The sequence below is a fragment of the Telmatherina bonti genome, assembly GCF_933228915.1.
Source record: "Telmatherina bonti genome assembly, chromosome: 13".
NCBI classification, from domain to species: domain Eukaryota; kingdom Metazoa; phylum Chordata; class Actinopteri; order Atheriniformes; family Telmatherinidae; genus Telmatherina; species Telmatherina bonti.
Genome location: NC_136611.1, coordinates 37867805 through 37883348, shown reverse-complemented (window position 1 = coordinate 37883348; position 15544 = coordinate 37867805). Strand labels below are relative to the sequence as shown.

Here is a 15544-nt window from a genome sequence, read left to right as displayed (position 1 = left end):
TAACAGTAGACGGACAGTACCTGACAGTACACGGACAGTACCTGACAGTACATGGACAGTACCTGACAGTACACGGACAGTACCTGACAGTACCTGACAGTACATGGACAGTACCTGACAGTACATGCACAGTACATGGAATGTACATGACAGTACATGGACAGTCCATGGACAGTACCTGAAAGTACATGGACAATACATGGACAGTACCAGACAGTACATGGATAGTACATGGACAGTACATGGACAGTACCTGACAGTACACGGACAGTACCTGACAGTACATGGACAGTACCTGACAGTACATGGACAGTACATGGACAGTACCAGACAGTACCTGACAATACATGGACAGTACCTGACAGTACACGGACAGTACCTAACAGTACACGGACAGTACCTGACAGTACCTGACAGTACATGGACAGTACCTAACAGTACACGGACAGTACCTGACAGTACATGGACAGTACCTAACAGTACACGGACAGTACCTGACAATACCTGACAGTACATGGACAGTACCTAACAGTACACGGACAGTTCCTAACAGTACACGGACAGTACCTCACAGTACATGGACTGTACCTAACAGTAGACGGACAGTACCTAACAGTAGACGGACAGTACCTGACAGTACACGGACAGTACCTGACAGTACATGGACAGTACCTGACAGTACACGGACAGTACCTGACAGTACCTGACAGTACATGGACAGTACCTGACAGTACATGCACAGTACATGGAATGTACATGACAGTACATGGACAGTCCATGGACAGTACCTGAAAGTACATGGACAATACATGGACAGTACCAGACAGTACATGGACAGTACATGGACAGTACATGGAAAGTACCTGACAGTACACGGACAGTACCTGACAGTACCTGACAGTACAAGGACAGTACCTGACAGTAGACGGACAGTACCTAACAGTACACGGAAAGTACCTGACAGTACACGGACAGTACCTGACAGTACATGGACAGTACCTAACAGTACACGGACAGTACCTGACAGTACCTGACAGTACATGGACAGTACCTGACAGTACACGGACAGTACCTGACAGTACATGGACAGTACCTGACAGTACATGGACAGTACCTAACAGTACACGGACAGTACCTGGCAGTACATGGACACTACATGACAGTACCTAACAGTACATGGACAGTACCTGACAGTACATGGACAGTACCAGACAGTTCATGGACAGTACCTGACATTAAATGGACAGTACATGGACAGTACCTGACAGTACATGGACATTACCTGACAGTACATGGACAGTACATGACAGTACCTGACAGTACATGGACAGTACATGCACAGTACATAGACAGTACATGGACAGTACCTGACAGAACATGGACAGTACATGACAGTACCTGACAGTACATGGACAGTACATGACAGTACCTAACAGTACATGGACAGTACCTGAACGTACATGGACAGTACCAGACAGTACATGGACAGTACCTGACATTACATGGACAGTACACGGACAGTACCTGACAGTACCTGACAGTACATGGACAGTACCTGACAGTACACGGACAGTACCTGACAGTACATGGACAGTACCTAACAGTACACGGACAGTACCTGACAGTACATGGACAGTACATGGACAGTACCTGACAGTACATGCACAGTACATGGACAGTACCTGACAGTACATGCACAGTACATGACAGTACATGGACAGTACATGGACAGTACCTGACAGTACATGGACAGTACATGGACAGTACCAGACAGTACCTGACAGTACCTGACAGTACATGGACCGTACCTAACAGTACACGGACAGTACCTGACAGTACCTGACAGTACATGGACAGTACCTAACAGTACACGGACAGTACCTGACAGTACATGGACAGTACCTAACAGTACACGGACAGTACCTGACAATACCTGACAGTACATGGACAGTACCTAACAGTACACGGACAGTTCCTAACAGTACACGGACAGTACCAGACAGTACACGGACAGTACCTGACAGTACATGGACAGTACCTAACAGTAGATGGACAGTACCTAACAGTAGACGGACAGTACCTGACAGTACACGGACAGTACCTGACAGTACCTGACAGTACATGCACAGTACATGGACAGTACATGACAGTACATAGACAGTCCATGGACAGTACCTGACAGTACATGGATAGTACATGGACAGTACCAGACAGTACATGGACAGTACATGGACAGTACATGGACAGTACCAGACAGTACACGGACAGTACCTAACAGTACCAGACAGTACATGGACAGTACCTGACAGTACATGGACTGTACCTGACAGTACACGGACAGTACATGGACAGTACCTGACAGTACATGGACAGTACCTAACAGTACACGGACAGTACATGGACAGTACCTGACAGTACATGGACAGTACCTAACAGTAGACGGACAGTACCTGACATTACATGGACAGTACCTAACAGTACACGGACAGTACCTGACAGTACATGGACAGTACATGGACAGTACCTAACAGTACCTGACAGTACATGGACAGTACCTAACAGTACACGGACAGTACCTGACAGTACATGGACAGTACCTAACAGTACACGGACAGTACCTGACAGTACATGGACAGTACCTAACAGTACACGGACAGTACCTAACAGTACACGGACAGTACATGGACAGTACCAGACACGTCCTAACCTCTGCCTCTGTCTTCTGGTTTCTTCTCCGCTCTTTCTGGAGCTGAAATGTCTGCAGACACAACTTACTGACTGCCGTATTCCACCCGACTGTTGCAGCGGAAGTAGTTTCTACATATCCTTTGCCAAGAGTTTCCGTACTTCCCACTACGAGAAGGAGATGTATCATGGACGCGGGGGACATGTCCCCGCACTCCCCGCATCTCTGTCGTCTGTGCGCCGCGGTTTTTACAGCTAATATAACCACTTAATTACCTTATTTACATGCTGAAACGTGTTTTTCCGAGTCACACCTAAACGCACCACGAGCAGACGAAGCTCCGTGTAACAAACAACAAACAAACAAACACCATGTGGTGGTAACTACATACAGTCTATGGTGGCAACAGAGAAGCCTGTCAATGGTGTGACTATCATCGTTCAGCAAACCAGCCAAGAGACAAAACTGAGACAGTTTCTTCCAAACAAACCTCATCAGATGATTCCTGCTGCTGAATATAGATACCAGCTGAAACAGAGAAGTTCTGTAGTGTTTATGTCGCAATGTGGACTTTAAAAGATCACACATAGATGTAAACTAATTTAGCTAAGCTAGCTAGTTAAGGCAGAGGTAGTAGTAGCTACATTTACTTTAATAAGGTTTTGGATAAATTGTACTCTTGGGAGTTTTTTGTTGGAAAAATATTTTTACTGGAGTATTATTATTCTAAAGTAATAATAAACTGCTATTTCTGAAGTAAAGCCAGGCTACTAGTTAGGCTACTCTAAGATTACTAACTTCTGGGTAGAAAATATGAATATAAATGTATTTGTTTTCCTTTAGACTGTTATATTTTTACAGATTTAATTAAGTTTTGTGGTTAAAGTTTAAAGTGAATGAGTTTTATGATTGCTGGTTATTATTTTGATTGAATGATTACATTAATGTTATTTGATGAATAAAATCAGATTGTCAGATTTTTTGTTCGAGATCATTTTTATTCTTACTCAAGTAATTATTAGGATGGAAACTTTTTACTTCGATGGAAGCAACATTGTTCTAAAGAGAGAAATATCTTTGTTGAATTTTTCCAAATTTAAACCCCCAGGGATTAATCCATTTCTTCTTCATTTCTGGTCTCTAGTCTAGACTCTGGTCTGGTCTCTGGTCTAGACTCTGGTCTGGTCTCTGGTCTGGACTTTGGTCGGGTCTCTGGTGTAGACTCTGGTCTGGCCTCTGGTCTGGACTCTGGTCTGGACTCCCGCCTGGACTCTGGTCTGGACTTTGGTTTGAACTCTGGTCTGGTCTCTGGTCTGGACTTTGGTCTAGTCTCTGGTCTGGATTCTGGTCTGGACTCATTTCTACTCTGGACTGGACTCTGTTAAGGTCTCTGGTCTGGACTCTGGTCTCTGGTCTGGTCTCTGGTCTTGACTATGATCTGGACTCTGGTCTGGTCTCTGGTCTGCACTCTGGTCTGGTCTCTGGTCTTGACTCTGATCTGGAATCTGGTCTGGTCTCTGGTCTGGACTTTGGTCTAGTCTCTGGTCTGGACTCTGGTCTGGTCTTTGGTCTGGACTCTGGTCAGGTCTCCGGTCTGGACTCTGGTCTGGACTCTGGTCAGGTCTCTGGTCTGGCCTCTGGTCTGGACTCTGGTTTGGTCTCTGGTCTGGACTTTGATCTGGCCTCAGGTCTGGACTCTGGTCTGGTCTCTGGTATGAGCTCTGGTCTGGTCTCTGGTCTGAACTCTGGTCTGGTCTCTGGTCTGGACTCTGGTCTGGACTTTGGTCATGTCTCTGGTCTGGACTCTGGTCTGGACTCTTGTCTGGTCTCTGGTCAGGACTCTGATCTGCACTCTGGTCCGGTCTCTGGTCTGGTCTCTGGTCTGGACTCTGGTCTGGACTTTGATCTGGCCTCTGGTCTGGTCTCTGGTCTGGACTCTGGTCTGGACTTCGATCTAGCCTCTGGTCTGGACTCTGGTCAGGCCTCTGTGCTGGCCTCTGGTCTGGACTTTGGTCTGGTCTGGACTCTGTTCTGGTCTCTGGTCTGGACTCTGGTTTGAACTCTTGTATGGTCTCTGGTCTGGACTCTGGTCTGGATTCTGGTCTGGACTTTGGTCTGGACTCTGTTTTAGTCTCTGGTCTGGACTCCTGTCTGGTCTCTGGTATGAACACTGGTCTGGTCTCTGGTCTGGACTCTGATCTGTACTCTGGTCTGGTCTCTGGTCTGGTCTATGGTCTGGACTTTGGTCTAGTCTCTGGTCTGGACTCTGTTCTAGTCTCTGTTCTGGACTCTGGTCTGGTCTGTGGTCTGGAATCTGGTCTGGTCTCTGGTCTGGACTCTGGTATGGATTCTGGTCTGGACTTTGATCTAGCCTCTGGTCTGGACTCTGGTCAGGTCTCTGTGCTGGCCTCTGGTCTGGACTCTGGTCTAGTCTGGACTCTGTTCTTGTCTCTGGTCTGGACTCTAGTCTGGACTTTGGTCTGGACTCTGGACTCGTCTCTGGTCTGGACTCTGGTCAGGTCTCTGGTCCGGACTCTGGTCTGGTCTCTGGTCCGGTCTCTGGTCTGGACTCTGGTCTGGTCTCTGGTCTTGATTCTGATCTGGACTCTGGTCTGGTCTCTGGTCTGGACTTTGGTCTAGTCTCTGGTCTGGACTCTGGTCAGGTCTCTGGTCTGGACTCTGGTCTGGTCTCTGGTATGAGCTCTGGTCTGGTCTCTGGTCTGGACTCTGGTCTTGTCTCTGGCCTGGACTCTGGTCTGGTCTCTGGTCCGGACTCTGGTCTGGACTCTTGTCTGGTCTCTGGTCTTGTCTCTGGTCTGGACTCTGGTCAGGTCTCTGGTCTGGACTCTGGTCTGGACTCTTGTCTGGACTCTGGTCTGGAATCAGTTCTGGTCTCTGGTCTGGACTCTGGTCTGGACTCTGGTGTGGTCTGGACTCTGGTCTGGACTTTGGTCTGGTTTCTGGTCTGGACCCTGGCCTGGTCTTTGGACTGGACTCTCCTCTGGCCTCTGGTCTGGACTCTGATCTGGACTTTGGTCTGGACTCTGGTCTGGACTTTGATCTGAACTCTGGTCTGGACTCTGGTCTGGACTCTGGTTTGAACTCTGGTCTAGTCTGTGGTCTGGATCCTGGTCTTGCCTCTGGTCTGGACTTTGGTCTGGTCTCTGGTCTGGCCTCTGGTCTGGACTCTGGTCTGGTCTCTGGTCTGGTCTGGACTTTGGTCTAGTCTCTGGTCTGGACTCTGGTCTGGATTCTGGTCTGGACTTTGGTCTGGACTCTGTTCTAGTCTCTGGTCTGGACTCTGGTCTGGAATCTGTTCTGGTCTCTGGTCTGGACTCTGGTCTGGAATCTGGTCTGGTCTCTGGACTGGACTCTCCTCTGGCCTCTGGTCTGGACTCTGATCTGGACTTTGGTCTGGAATCTGGTCTGGACTTTTGTCTGGACTCTGGTCTGGTCTATGGTCTGGACTTTGGTCTAGTCTCTGGTCTGGACTCTGTTCTAGTCTCTGTTCTGGACTCTGGTCTGGTCTGTGGTCTGGAATCTCGTCTGGTCTCTGGTCTGGCCTCTGGTCTGGACTCTGGTCTGGTCTCTGGTCTGGATTCTGGTCTGGACTCTGGTCTGGACTCTGGTCTAGTCTCTGGTCTGGTCTTTGGTCAGGTCTCTGGTCTGGATCCTGGTCTGGACTCTGGTCTGGACTCTGGTCTGGACTCTGGTCTTGCCTATGGTCTAGTCTCTGGTCTGGACTCTGGTCTGGATTCTGGTCTGGACTTTGGTCTGGACTCTGTTCTAGTCTCTGGTCTGGACTCTGGTCTGGAATCAGTTCTGGTCTCTGTTCTGGCCTCTGGTCTGGACTCTGGTCTGGACTCTGCTCTGGAATCTGGTCTGGTCTTTGGTCTGGACTCTGGTCTGGTCTTTGGACTGGACTCTCCTCTGGCCTCTAGTCTGGACTCTGTTCTAGTCTCTGGTCTGGAATCTGATCTGGACTCTGATCTGGTCTCTGGTCTGGTCTCTGGTCTGGACTCTGGTCTGTTCTCTGTTCTGGCCTCTCATCTGGACTCTGGTCTTGCCTCTGGTCTGAACTCTGGTCAGGTCTAAGGTCTGGTCTCTGGTCTGGCATCTGGTCTGGACTCTGGTCTGTTCTGGACTCTGGTCAGGGCTCTGGTCTGGCGTCTGGTCTGGTCTGGACTCTGTTCTGGTGTCTGGTCTGGACTCTTATCTGGACTCTGGCCTGGTTTGAACTCTGGTATGGACTCTGGTCTGGACTCTTGTTTGAACCCTGGTATAGTCTCTGGTCTGGACTCTGGTCAGGTTTCTGGTCTTGTCTGGGCTTTGGTCTAGTCTCTGGTTTGGACTCTGGTCTGGATTCTAGTCTTGACTTTGGTCTGGACCCTGTTCTAGTCTCTGGTCTGGATTCTGGTCTGGAATCTGGTCTGGTCTCTGGTCTGGACTCTGGTCTGGCCTCTGGTCTGGTCTCTGGTCTGGACTCTGGTCTGGACTCTGGTCTGGACTCTGGTCTAGTCTCTTGTCTGGACTCTGTTCTGGAATCAGTTCTGGTCTCTGGTCTGGACTCTGGTCTGGACTCTGGTCTAGTCTCCATTCTGGCCTCTGGTCTAGTTTCTGGTCTGGACTCTGGTCTGGAATCTGGTCTGGTCTCTGGTCCGGACTCTCGTCTGGTCTCTGGTCTGGCCTCTAGTCTGGACTCTGGTCTGGTCTCTGGTCTTGTCTGGACTTTGGTCTAGTCTCTGGTCTGGACTCTGGTCTGGAATCAGTTCTTGTCTCTGATCTGGCCTCTGGTCTGGACTCTGGTCTGGACTCTGGTCTGGTCTGGACTCTGGTCTCTTGTCTGGTCTCTGGTCTTGACTCTGATCTGGACTCTGGTCTGGTCTCTGGTCTGGACTCTGGTCTGGTCTCTGGTCTTGATTCTGATCTGGACTCTGGTCTGGTCTCTGGTCTGGACTTTGGTCTAGTCTCTGGTCTGGACTCTGGTCTGGTCTCTGGTCTGGACTCTGGTCAGGTCTCTGGTCTGGACTCTGGTCTGGTCTCTGGTATGAGCTCTGGTCTGGTCTCTGGTCTGAACTCTGGTCTGGTCTCTGGTCTGGACTCTGGTCTGGACTTTGGTCTTGTCTCTGGTCTGGACTCTGGTCAGGTATCTGGTCCGGACTCTGGTCTGGACTCTTGTCTGGTCTCTGGTCTTGTCTCTGGTCTGGACTCTGGTCAGGTCTCTGGTCCGGACTCTGGTCTGGACTCTCGTCTGGTCTCTGGTCTGGCCTCTAATCTGGACTCTGGTCTGGTCTCTGGTATTGTCTGGACTTTGGTCTAGTCTCTGGTCTGGACTCTGGTCTGGAATCAGTTCTTGTCTCTGATCTGGCCTCTGGTCTGGACTCTGGTCTGGTCTGGACTCTGGTCTCTTGTCTGGTCTCTGGTCTTGACTCTGATCTGGACTCTGGTCTGGTCTCTGGTCTGGACTCTGGTCTGGTCTCTTGTCTTGATTCTGATCTGGACTCTGGTCTGGTCTCTGGTCTGGACTTTGGTCTAGTCTCTGGTCTGGACTCTGGTCAGGTCTCTGGTCTGGACTCTGGTCTGGTCTCTGGTATGAGCTCTGGTCTGGTCTCTGGTCTGAACTCTGGTCTGGTCTCTGGTCTGGACTCTGGTCTGGACTTTGGTCTTGTCTCTGGTCTGGACTCTGGTCAGGTATCTGGTCCGGACTCTGGTCTGGACTCTTGTCTGGTCTCTGGTCTTGTCTCTGGTCTGGACTCTGGTCAGGTCTCTGGTCCGGACTCTGGTCTGGACTCTCGTCTGGTCTCTGGTCTGGCCTCTAGTCTGGACTCTGGTCTGGTCTCTGGTATTGTCTGGACTTTGGTCTAGTCTCTGGTCTGGACTCTGGTCTGGAATCAGTTCTTGTCTCTGATCTGGCCTCTGGTCTGGACTCTGGTCTGGACTCTGGTCTGGTCTGGACTCTGGTCTCTTGTCTGGTCTCTGGTCTTGACTCTGATCTGGACTCTGGTCTGGTCTCTGGTCTGGACTCTGGTCTGGTCTCTTGTCTTGATTCTGATCTGGACTCTGGTCTGGTCTCTGGTCTGGACTTTGGTCTAGTCTCTGGTCTGGACTCTGGTCTGGTCTCTGGTCTGGACTCTGGTCAGGTCTCTGGTCTGGACTCTGGTCTGGTCTCTGGTATGAGCTCTGGTCTGGTCTCTGGTCTGAACTCTGGTCTGGTCTCTGGTCTGGACTCTGGTCTGGACTTTGGTCTTGTCTCTGGTCTGGACTCTGGTCAGGTCTCTGGTCCGGACTCTGGTCTGGACTCTTGTCTGGTCTCTGGTCTTGTCTCTGGTCTGGACTCTGGTCAGGTCTCTGGTCCGGACTCTGGTCTGGACTCTTGTCTGGACTCTGGTCTGGTCTTATTGTCTGGACTTTAGTCTTGTCTTTTGTCTGGACTCTTGCCTGGACTCTTCCCTGGTCTTTGGACTGGACTCTTTTCTGGCCTCTGGTCTGGACTCTGGTCTGGACTTTGTTCTGGCCTCTGGTCCGGTCTCTGGTCTGGACTCTGGTCTGGCCTCTGGTCTGGTTTCTGGTCTGGACTCTGGTCTGGACTTTGATCTAGCCTCTGCTCTGGACTCTGGTCAGGTCTCTGGTCTGGTCTGGACTCTTCCGGTCTCTGGTCTGGACTCTGATTTGAACTCTGGTCTGGACTCTGGTCTGGACTCTGGTCTGGTGTCTGGTCTGGTCTCTGATCTGGTCTCTGGTCTGCACTCCTGTCTGGTCTCTGGTATGAACACTGGTCTGGTCTCTGGTCTGGACTCTGATCTGGACTCTGGACTGGACTCTGTTAAGGTCTCTGGTCTCGACTCTGGTCTGGTCTCTGGTCTGGACTGTGGTCTGGTCTCTGGTCTTGACTCTGATCTGGACTATGTTCTGGTCTCTGGTCTGGACCTTGGTCTGGACTCTGTTTTAGTCCCTGGTCTGGACTTTGATCTAGCCTCTGGTCTGGACTCTGGTCAGGCCTCTGTGCTGGCCTCTGGTCTGGACTCTGTTTTGAACTCTTGTATGGTCTCTGGTCTGGTCTCTGGTATGAACACTGGTCTGGTCTCTGGTCTGGACTTTGGTCTATTCTTTGGTCTGGTCTTTGGACTGGACTCTCCTATGGCCTGTGGTCTGGACTCTGGTCTGGACTGTGGTATGGTTTCTGGTCTGGTCTCTGGTCTGGACTGTGGTCTGGACTTTGGTCAGATCTCTGGTTTGAACTCTGGTCTAGTTTCTGGTCTGGTCTCTGGTCAGGTCTCTGGTCTGGATCCTGGTCTGGACTCTGGTCTTGCCTCTGGTCTGGACTCTGGTCTGGTCTCTGGTCTGGATTCTGGTCCAGTCTCTGGTCTGGACTCTGGTCTGGATTCTGTTCTAGACTCTGGTCTGGACTCTGGTCTGGAATCAGTTCTGGTCTCTGGTCTGGACTCTGGTCTGGACTTTGGTCTGGTTTCTGGTCTGGATCCTGGCCTGGTCTTTGGACTGGACTCTCCTCTGGCCTCTGGTCTGGACTCTGATCTGGACTTTGGTCTGGACTCTGGTCTGGACTTTGATCTTAACTCTGGTCTGGACTCTGGTTTGAACTCTGGTCTAGTCTGTGGTCTGGATCCTGGTCTTGCCTCTGGTCTGGACTTTGGTCTGGTCTCTGGTCTTGCCTCTGGTCTGGACTTTGGTCTGGACTCTGGTCTGGATTCTGGTCTGGACTTTGGTCTGGACTCTGTTCTAGTCTCTGGTCTGGACTCTGGTCTGGAATCTGTTCTGGTCTCTGGTCTGGCCTCTTGTCTGGACTCTGGTCTGGAATCTGGTCTGGTCTCTGGACTGGACTCTCCTCTGGCCTCTGGTCTGGACTCTGATCTGGACTTTGGTCTGGAATCTGGTCTGGACTTTTGTCTGGACTCTGGTCTGGTCTATGGTCTGGACTTTGGTCTAGTCTCTGGTCTGGACTCTGTTCTAGTCTCTGTTCTGGACTCTGGTCTGGTCTGTGGTCTGGAATCTGGTCTGGTCTCTGGTCTGGCCTCTGGTCTGGACTCTGGTCTGTTCTCTGTTCTGGCCTCTCATCTGGACTCTGGTCTGGCCTCTGGTCTGAACTCTGGTCAGGTCTAAGGTCTGGTCTCTGGTCTGGCATCTGGTCTGGCATCTGTTCTGGACTCTGGTAAGGGCTCTGGTCTTGCGTCTGGTCTGGTCTGGACTCTGTTCTGGTGTCTGGTCTGGACTCTTATTTGGACTCTGGCCTGGTTTGAACTCTGGTATGGACTCTGGTCTGGACTCTTGTTTGAACCCTGGTATAGTCTCTGGTCTGGACTCTGGTCAGGTCTCTGGTCTTGTCTGGGCTTTGGTCTAGTCTCTGGTTTGGACTCTGGTCTGGATTCTAGTCTGGACTTTGGTCTGGACCCTGTTCTAGTCTCTGGTCTGGATTCTGGTCTGGAATCTGGTCTGGTCTCTGGTCTGGACTCTGGTCTGGCCTCTGGTCTGGTCTCTGGTCTGGACTCTGGTCTGGACTCTGGTCTGGACTCTGGTCTAGTCTCTTGTCTGGACTCTGTTCTGGAATCAGTTCTGGTCTCTGGTCTGGACTCTGGTCTGGACTCTGGTCTAGTCTCCATTCTGGCCTCTGGTCTAGTTTCTGGTCTGGACTCTGGTCTGGAATCTGGTCTGGTCTCTGGTCCGGACTCTCGTCTGGTCTCTGGTCTGGCCTCTAGTCTGGACTCTGGTCTGGTCTCTGGTCTTGTCTGGACTTTGGTCTAGTCTCTGGTCTGGACTCTGGTCTGGAATCAGTTCTTGTCTCTGATCTGGCCTCTGGTCTGGACTCTGGTCTGGACTCTGGTCTGGTCTGGACTCTTGTCTCTTGTCTGGTCTCTGGTCTTGACTCTGATCTGGACTCCGGTCTGGTCTCTGGTCTGGACTCTGGTCTGATCTCTGGTCTTGATTCTGATCTGGACTCTGGTCTGGTCTCTGGTCTGGACTTTGGTCTAGTCTCTGGTCTGGACTCTGGTCTGGTCTCTGGTCTGGACTCTGGTCAGGTCTCTGGTCTGGACTCTGGTCTGGTCTCTGGTATGAGCTCTGGTCTGGTCTCTGGTCTGAACTCTGGTCTGGTCTCTGGTCTGGACTCTGGTCTGGACTTTGGTCTTGTCTCTGGTCTGGACTCTGGTCAGGTCTCTGGTCCGGACTCTGGTCTGGACTCTTGTCTGGTCTCTGGTCTTGTCTCTGGTCTGGACTCTGGTCAGGTCTCTGGTCCGGACTCTGGTCTGGACTCTCGTCTGGTCTCTGGTCTGGCCTCTAGTCTGGACTCTGGTCTGGTCTCTGGTCTTGTCTGGACTTTGGTCTAGTCTCTGGTCTGGACTCTGGTCTGGAATCAGTTCTTGTCTCTGATCTGGCCTCTGGTCTGGACTCTGGTCTGGACTCTGGTCTGGTCTGGACTCTGGTCTCTTGTCTGGTCTCTGGTCTTGACTCTGATCTGGACTCTGGTCTGGTCTCTGGTCTGGACTCTGGTCTGGACTCTGTTCTAGTCTCTGGTCTGGACTCTGGTCTGGAATCAGTTCTTGTCTCTGTTCTGGCCTCTGGTCTGGACTCTGGTCTGGACTCTGGTCTTGAATCTGGTCTGGTCTCTGGTCTGGACTCTGGTCTGGTCTCTGGACTGGACTCTCCTCTGGCGTCTGGTCTGGACTCTGTACTGAAATTTGGTCTGGAATCAGGTCTGGTCTGTTGTCTGGATTCTGGTCTGGACTTTGGTCTGGACCCTGTTCTAGTCTCTGGTCTGGAATCTGGTCTGGACTCTGATCTGGTCTCTGGTCTGGTCTCTGGTCTGTTCTCTGTTCTGGCCTCTCATCTGGACTCTGGTCTGGCCTCTGGTCTGAACTCTGGTCAGGTCTAAGGTCTGGTCTCTGGTCTGGTCTCTGGTCTGGCATTTGGTCTGGACTCTGGTCTGGTCTGGACTCTGGTCAGGGCTCTGGTCTGGCGTCTGGTCTGGTCTGGACTCTGTTCTGGTGTCTGGTCTGGACTCTTATCTGGACTCTGGCCTGGTTTGAACTCTGGTATGGACTCTTGTCTGGACTCTGGTCAGGTCTCTGGTCTTGTCTGGACTTTGGTCTAGTCTCTGGTTTGGACTCTGGTCTGGATTCTGGTCTGGACTTTGGTCTGGACCCTGTTCTAGTCTCTGGTCTGGATTCTGGTCTGGAATCTGGTCTGGTCTCTGGTCTGGACTCTGGTCTGGACTCTGGTCTGGTCTCTGGTCTGGACTCTGGTCTGGACTCTGGTCTGGTCTCTGGTCTGGACTGTGATCTGCACTCTGGTCTGGACTCTGGTCTGTAATCTGGTCTGGTCTCTTGTCCGGTCTCTGGTCTAGTCTCTGGTCTGGACTCTGGTCTGGACTTTGATCTGGCCTCTGGTCTGGACTCTGGTCTGGTCTCTGGTCTGGACTCTGGTCTGGACTTTGATCTAGCCTCTGCTCTGGACTCTGGTCTGGACTCTGGTCAGGCCTCTGTGCTGGCCTCTGGTCTGGTCTGGACTCTGTTCTGGTCTCTGGTCTGGACTCTAGTTTGAACTCTTGTATGGTCTCTGGTCTGGACTCTGATCTGGACTCTGGTCTGGACTTTGGTCTAGTCTCTGGTCTGGACTCTGGTCTGGAATCTGTTCTGGTCTCTGGTCTGGCCTCTGGTCTGGACTCTGGTCTGGACTCTGGTCTTGAATCTGGTCTGGACTCTTATCTGGACTCTGGCCTGGTTTGAACTCTGGTATGGACTCTGGTCTGGACTCTGGTTTGAACCCTGGTATAGTCTCTGGTCTGGACTCTGGTCAGGTCTCTGGTCTTGTCTGGACTTTGGTCTAGTCTCTGGTTTGGACTCTGGTCTGGATTCTGGTCTGGACTTTGGTCTGGACCCTGTTCTAGTCTCTGGTCTGGATTCTGGTCTGGAATCTGGTCTGGTCTCTGGTCTGGACTCTGGTCTGGCCTCTGGTCTGGTCTCTGGTCTGGACTCTGGTCTGGACTCTGGTCTGGTCTCTGGTCTGGACTCTGATCTGCACTCTCGTCTGGACTCTGGTCTGGAATCTGGTCTGGTCTCTGGTCCGGTCTCTGGTCTAGTCTCTGGCCTGGACTCTGATCTGGACTTTGATCTGGCCTCTGGTCTGGACTCTGGTCTGGTCTCTGGTCTGGACTCTGGTCTGGACTTTGATCTAGCCTCTGCTCTGGACTCTGGTCTGGACTCTGGTCAGGCCTCTGTGCTGGCCTCTGGTCTGGACTCTGGTCTGGTCTGGACTCTGTTCTGGTCTCTGGTCTGGACTCTAGTTTGAACTCTTGTATGGTCTCTGGTCTGGACTCTGTTCTGGATTCTGGTCTCGACCTTGATCTGGACTCTTTTCTGGTCTCTGGTCTGGACTCTGATCTGGTCTCTGGTCTGGACTCTGGTCTGGTCTCTGATCTGGACTCTGGTCTGGACTCTGGTCTGGCCTCTGGTATGAACTCTGGTCTGGTCTCTGGTCTGGACTCTGATCTGGACTCTGGTCTGGACTTTGGTCTAGTCTCTGGTCTGGACTCTGGTCTGGATTCTGGTCTGGACTTTGGTCTGGACTCTGGTCTGGACTTTGATCTGAACTCTGGTCTGGACTCTGGTCTGGACTCTGGTTTGAACTCTGGTCTAGTATCTAGTCTGGTCTTTGGTCAGGTCTCTGGTCTCGATCCTGGTCTGGACTCTGGTCTGGACTCAGGTCTGGCCTCTCGTCTGGACTCTGGTCTGGACTCTGGTCTTGCCTCTGGTCTAGTTTCTGGTCTGGACTCTGGTCTGGATTCTGGTCTGGACCTTGGTCTGGACTCTGTTCTAGTCTCTGGTCTGGACTCTGGTCTGGAATCAGTTCTTGTCTCTGTTCTGGCCTCTGGTCTGGACTCTGGTCTGGAATCTGGTCTGGTCTCTGGTCTGGACTCTGGTCTGGACTCTGGTCTGGTCTCTGGACTGGACTCTCCTCTGGCGTCTGGTCTGGACTCTGTACTGAAATTTGGTCTGGAATCAGTTCTGGTCTGTTGTCTGGACTCTGGTCTGGACTTTGGTCTGGACCCTGTTCTAGTCTCTGGTCTGGATTCTGGTCTGGAATCTGGTCTGGTCTCTGGTCTGGACTCTGGTCTGGCCTCTGGTCTGGTCTCTGGTCTGGACTCTGGTCTTGCCTCTGGTCTAGTCTCTGGTCTGGACTCTGGTCTGGATTCTGGTCTGGACTCTGGTCTGGACTCTGTTCTAGTCTCTGGTCTGGACTCTGGTCTGGAATCAGTTCTTGTCTCTGTTCTGGCCTCTGGTCTGGACTCTGGTCTGGACTCTGGTCTGGAATCTGGTCTGGTCTCTGGTCTGGACTCTGGTCTGGACTCTGGTCTGGTCTCTGGACTGGACTCTCCTCTGGCGTCTGGTCTGGACTCTGTACTGAAATTTGGTCTGGAATCAGTTCTGGTCTGTTGTCTGGATTCTGGTCTGGACTTTGGTCTGGACCCTGTTCTAGTCTCTGGTCTGGAATCTGGTCTGGACTCTGATCTGGTCTCTGGTCTGGTCTCTGGTCTGTTCTCTGTTCTGGCCTCTCATCTGGACTCTGGTCTGGCCTCTGGTCTGAACTCTGGTCAGGTCTAAGGTCTGGTCTCTGGTCTGGTCTCTGGTCTGGCATTTGGTCTGGACTCTGGTCTGGTCTGGACTCTGGTCAGGGCTCTGGTCTGGCGTCTGGTCTGGTCTGGACTCTTATCTGGACTCTGGCCTGGTTTGAACTCTGGTATGGACTCTGGTCTGGACTCTGGTTTGAACCCTGGTATAGTCTCTGGTCTGGATTCTGGTCAGGTCTCTGGTCTTGTCTGGACTTTGGTCTAGTCTCTGGTTTGGACTC

At 51.7% G+C, this 15544-nt stretch overlaps 1 protein-coding gene across 2 annotated transcripts in view; it reads right to left on the bottom strand.

Annotated features, from left to right (window-relative positions):
• Window positions 1–2836, bottom strand: part of LOC306764801 (actin, cytoplasmic 1-like) — a 100993-nt gene extending 98157 nt beyond the window's left edge. The window contains exon 1 of one of the 2 annotated variants that reach the window (XM_079252062.1): window positions 2708–2836. The gene's annotated coding sequence lies outside the window, so the exon portion shown is untranslated. The remainder of the gene's footprint in view (window positions 1–2707) is intronic. The other variant, XM_079252061.1, reaches the window with a different exon arrangement.
• Between the last annotated feature and the right edge of the window lie 12708 nt (window positions 2837–15544).